This window comes from Zosterops lateralis (assembly GCF_965231275.1).
Source record: "Zosterops lateralis genome assembly, contig: SUPER_6_unloc_1, whole genome shotgun sequence".
NCBI classification, from domain to species: Eukaryota; Metazoa; Chordata; class Aves; order Passeriformes; family Zosteropidae; genus Zosterops; species Zosterops lateralis.
In genome coordinates, this window is record NW_028154616.1 from 2,546,787 (window position 1) to 2,552,786 (window position 6,000).

Here is a 6,000-nt window from a genome sequence, read left to right on the forward strand (position 1 = left end):
AATTACAAAGCTTGAACACTCTGATCTGTGTCTCCCAGGAGAAAGATACAAAGGTTGAGATGTTCAATGACAGACATTAATGTCAAATGCTAAAGCAGGAAAAGCAAACACAAGAGTCAGGAGAGATATACGGGCCCCAAAGAATATTGTGTTTTGAAAGTCATATGTCACTTAAATGGCCTTTATAACTGAAGAAATTAATTAAAAATATGTTTTTGTGTAGTTTGCTGGCAGAAGATGCACAGCTGCCAGTTGATAGAGTCAGTTGTGCCCTCATCAGCTGGAGACACAAGGTTTATGTACCCCCTTCATTGCTGTGAGCACCAGTGGCTGTGCACAGCACTCCCTCCAAGCATAGGCCAAAAAGGATCTTGTCAAAGCAAGTGGGATAAAATGTCAAAATCATCTCAGTTTCATCTTCTTTGCATCTACCAAACTTGCTCTTGCAGCCAGCAGAACTGGAGAAGTAGGGATTGTAGCCATAGCTGGGAGAAGGGAACAGTCTCCCTAAAGGAGAGTGGTCCTCTGTCCAGGCCACCAGGAGCTTCCCAGTCCCTCACCAACAGCTCTGGCCTTCCATGTGTGCCCGGGTCTTTATTGTCTCAATATGGATCTTCCTTCTGCTCTCACTTTCTTTCCTTCAGAAGCAGCAGCCAAGCTCTCTCCTATCTCTGTGGCTCATCCACTTTTACTGGGAGCTCCATTTGCTATTATCAACACGGTGCCATCCAGCAGACACCAGTGTTTAGCCATGACTTAGCTGGGGACACCAGGGCATACTAAAACTTTGATGTTTTCATTGTGGAAGTTCAGCACCACTGGGAGAAACTGTAGAGCTGAGCAGGTGGACAAAAATGCAACACATTTTCCCTAAACCAACACTCTCTATACATTAAAAAGGGCACCTAATGAATATGATTCCATGACCAAACTTTGTCTCTTCTTTGTCAAATTTCAGAACAGAAAACACAAACGGGCTTGATATTTGTAACAGAGAAAATACAAACAAAACTGAGTGTCTGTTTTAAGGGCTTGTAAGCCTAAGATCACTTCTCTACACGGGCTTAATGACTGGAACTGGATTAGAAACCCTTGGTGACCAAAGCTTTCTGTTCAGACTATTTCTATTCAGAGCAGTAAATTACCTATCTTTGTGCTATGCCTGGTTCCTGCCCAGGGGGTTATGGACATGTTTGTTCTGCATAACCATGGCAACAAAGTTGGCAATTAGCATCAAGTTTGGCTATTCCCCTGAGCAGGATTTACCCTGTGAATTTCATTTACCAGGCACCAAGCAGCCAGCAGTGTCACAGTCAAGACTGGATTTGAATACAGTAATAATAAAAGACACTATGACCTACTAATCTACATTTGTATTTCCTTTTTAGCTGCCTCAACAATCATCTTTTTGCTCTTGCATGGCAAAGCTAATGCACTAAAACTCACCTGCAGCATGGAGGGATCATCATTCTCTCAAAGCATAGCTGCTTTTAGTTTACACAATGCATTAAATTAAATACAGGATAAAAATTATATATATGTGTAGGAGAAAAATGTTTCTGAATGAGATCTGGAAATGAATACCAATGAAAGGACAAAATACAGTTTACTGAATAGATCAATAGTTAACAGTGTCATGATGGATGGTTTTCAAAGCAGCAACTTATTTTGTGAGAATTCACAAGCATTAAATGCAAGAATCTCCACTCTGTTCTGTGGTTATATAATGTTAGAACAGTATGGCACTGGTCTGCCACCAGGGTTCTGAGGTTCTTCAGTGGTACAAATAAAAAACAGCAGCAGATGAAACGTGATTATTAGAAAATATTAACAGCTTAGCTTAACTTCTTGTACTATGAAATTAGGGCCTGGATTTCAACACAATTCTGAGTTACTGATCAATTTTGCCAGTTGCATCCTTTTCATAGTTTGCACAACTCTTTTTACTCTAAAATTAGATAAATTATCATGGCATTGATGGCCCTCTGAAGTTTTATTTTTATTATTGTTCTTTCTATATTACAATATAGAGCTCCTTAATCAGAAAAGAACTCCAAATTATTTTGTGTCTCTGTACTTAATGCCCTGCAGGGCAGTACAAAGTGTGGGTCATAACTGTGGAATGAGTTAAGGAAAAGAAGATAAAGATTTGATACAAAATGGGTCTTGTGGAGAGATGTGAATTTAAGAGCCGTTGTTTTTTTTTAAATGAGGATGAGCCACGTATTAATACTGATGGCTGCTATGCTCATAAGGAGGAAAATAAAATACCTTTATCATTAAATACTATATAGCAATATGTGCAAAAAGACTCTATCCCAGTATTCATTTGTGTCTGTCCAAACAGTGACTGGGCACGATGCCTGTTCAAGGAGATGGCAAACTAGGGCTTGTAATTTCTAAAGTTTATTAATACTTAAAGTGTACTTAGCCATTTCCTTATAATTTTTGACCTTCTGTATTAGGTTGAGCTGAAACACTTGAAACTATTCTAAGGTGAGGAGGAAAATGCCTTTGGACTAATAACATAACCTTTTAAGAAGACAGCAAGTGCTCAAAGACAGGGTGTATTTCTCCCATAAAGACAGCAGCATTTGGGTGATGCATCAAATGCAGAGGAAGAGAAGAGGGATATGAAATAAATAGTGTCATGACATCAAAAGTTATGTGAAGCCAACATAAACTAGGCACGGCTAGCTGTGCCATGCTTTGCTTGTAAAATATGTACAGAAATAAATCCACTGCTATTAAAAAAAATAACCTAGCAGAAGAGTACTCACATACTTACAGTATCATTTAATACACACATTTAGTTTAATCCAAGCAGTTAACAAGTCTTGGAAAACAAAGCAAAACCACTTTATCTTGGTTCAAGCAAAGCATTTGAAGGCAGGTTCCCCTAGGAAATGAGGCTTGTGTGATTGCACTGCCAGTCCATCTGTCTCTCAAATAACTTCTCAACCTCAGAGCTGTTTCAGCCAAATTCTGTACCGACATGACATTCCCAGCAAAGCTGAGTGAGCACAAAGTTCAAGGAGCTGGCAGCTCAATAGAAAAAGAGGAACCTACACCAGTGCCCCTACTAAAGAATCTCTGCCGAGTGAGCTCAGCAGTTCTCTGCAGTTGCTCTCCCTGGCCAGCTACTCAGCAGAGCAAACTGCACTCCATGCTACCATTGCCCAGCTGTTATCTGGGGAGAAGGAAGGGAAGGGAAGTGAAGGTAGCTGGAGGGGAGGGAATCACAGGGGACATGGAGGGAGCAGGCAAAGAGCTGTGAGGCAAGGATTGAAATCCAGGCAGCCAGGACTCATTAGTTCCACTGTCACAGAACAAGTTGTTTCTCAGCATTACAGTTCAGCCAAGAAACCACTAAAAGGAGTTACTTGCACAGCTCTGTTGATACTGCACTTTCAAAACCTTTATTTGCTGGCATTTTGGATCCTGCCTCCACCCATGGAGGATTGTGCAGGGAGAAGATTTGATCAATCCTCAGCAAGCTGAATCAAACATTTACATGGATGGGGGAAGGAAAAGATGCATAATAACATCAATCTAGAAGTGGAAACATCAGGTTGCTTTAAATATGCCAGAGGAGAACTTGTCTCCTTCCAAAGGGTGATATTTTCTGTTTCCTTTCATCTGCATCATTGTCTCTTACATCTTATTCTGCTTGGGAATAGTAGAATGTGTGAGTAAGGACAGAGTTTACTAAATGCTGAATTAGTTGAGATTGATTTAACCATTTAAGCTTTTACTTTTGCTTAGGGAAATGTGCTGGACTTTGAAGATGGTTTCTGATGCCATTTTTTCTAAGTGGGATGTAAACTGATTCTCTTCCCTTTCCTATAAAGGACCCCATAAAAAGTTGTCCTGTGACATATACAAAAGGACACCACAAAAGAAATAGCCCATTGACAGAAACCACCCCAGACAGATGTATTTGTGAGCTATGTATCAATTCCTTGCTCTGTCAAAAACTGACTAGATAATATAAAAGTACCCGGATCACTCTACAGCACAAAGGACAATTTCCCAGTTTTTCCATGTAACAAGACCTGTGACACCAGCTCCGTTATTATGGTACTCTTCATTCCTAAATGTCATTAAGCATGAGTGATACCCAAAATCAGCTTCAGCTTTGCTCCAGGTAGGGCAGAGACCCAGCCATTAACAGGGTGCTTGACAAGGACAGAAACAGAATTATCAAAATTATGAGTTCTAGTGTCTATCAGATCAATAGCTGTCACTTAAAACTCCAGCTCCTAATTCTTAAAAAAAAATAAAAAATAAAAAATCCCTGAAGGAGTGGTACAAACTCTTGGAAATGCCTTTTCTGCTTACAAATTCTTAAGTGCAGAAATTTAACTCCCCCATGGTTTGCTCCCAATACCAGTAGTAGCTGAGGTTCCCAAAGAGCATGTTCAATACCCATGAGAGGGAGAAGTTTGGACCATTCTTCAATGCCTTGCCAGCCACAGGGAGGGACTAGAAACACCTAGGGCTAAATGTTCCTGATAAATTTTCCCATCCCAGTGCTATGTCTGCCTAAACCATCTGAAGGTATCTCCTAGAGCTTGTCCTGAAAACCTGCCCCTGAGTTACCATGGGGCTTCCAGAGGACCTCTGGGGGCTCTTTCTTGCAATTGAGATGTGGGGATAGAAGAGAATGGAAAATGTCCCCAGTTCTCTCTCCGAATAAGTGGACAAAGCACGTTGCATTGCACAGAGGAAAAGGGTCTTGATCATTGAGTTCAGATGTAACATGTGGCACCTTCCTAGAGAGAAAAGCAGCAGAATTTGCCCATGAGCAGTTTTATCACTTGGGTTTCTGTGCCCTGCAGAGCTAAGGGGAAAGTTAAAATGCAGGAGCCAGAAAGGACCATGCAAACTCTCTCATGGAGCTGACCTGGACCTTTAAGAGTGAAGCCAGAAGTCTTTGCTGAAGTGTGCGAAGTTTTCAGGAGTGTGGAGGGGTGCAAAGGGGTCTGGAGGGAAGTTAAAGACTGTTTTGAGAGATGGCTGCATTCACTCTCCTGCCATCATCTCCTGTCCAGAGTATGCCAGACATATCTCTTTTCTCTAGGTGCCAGCTAATGCCAGGAAAAAAAATAAAACCATAAGGTGGTCATGGTGGGGAGGAATGACCTTTCACACCAGGGAACCCACAGCTGCTGTGTTGGTGGTCAAAGCTGGATGGTCAGCAATTCTTTCCCATTGCTGGCCTTCCATCTGAAATGACACATTCACAGAGCTTCAACTGAACATATGAGAGCTGTAGGCCCAAGAAAGCCTAGATAATTTTCTCTTGTCTCAATTAATCTGGCACTTGTGTCCTTAGATTTCCTTCAGTCCAGACAAGAACTCTGACAGGGCTAAACAACTCCACAGACAGCAAATAAATCCAGAGCATATCACTGTCTTGTATGTCAGTGTCTCGTATAATGCAGCATTGACTTCCCATATGTTCAAAATAAATACAGGAAGAGACACCAGCTATGAAAATGCCCCATATAAGCTAAAGAATCCCTTGTTTAGGAAGCAAGTAGGATTCCATAGGGATGTGCTTCAGCAGCACACCTACCTCTATGCAGCAGCACCTAGGGCTGGCCTGAAAGAAAAAAGAGGATTACAAGGCATTTGAAACATTACTTTTTTTCTGCTGAACAAGACTTGCATGAATCCTAGCTCAGAATAGCTCACAAGTGGAGTGCATTTAATATTTACCTTCCCTTCATCAGATGACGAGGAGAGGTGGAATTTTACTGTGCTTCACCAAGGGAATGCTGCCATGGCTCTCTGCACAGTAACTATAACCAAAAGCTTCCAGGATCCAAATTGGTTCTGACACAAATCCTTCCATGAATCTGTCACTGGCCTTCAGCACCTCAGTTTTCCTATGGATTCAACTCAGGATGTGAATGACAGTGATCTCAGCAAAGCAGAGATCGTCCTGCAGCTCTCTGGACTTTCTGTGGTAGCTCCAGGTAACTTCCTTAGAAA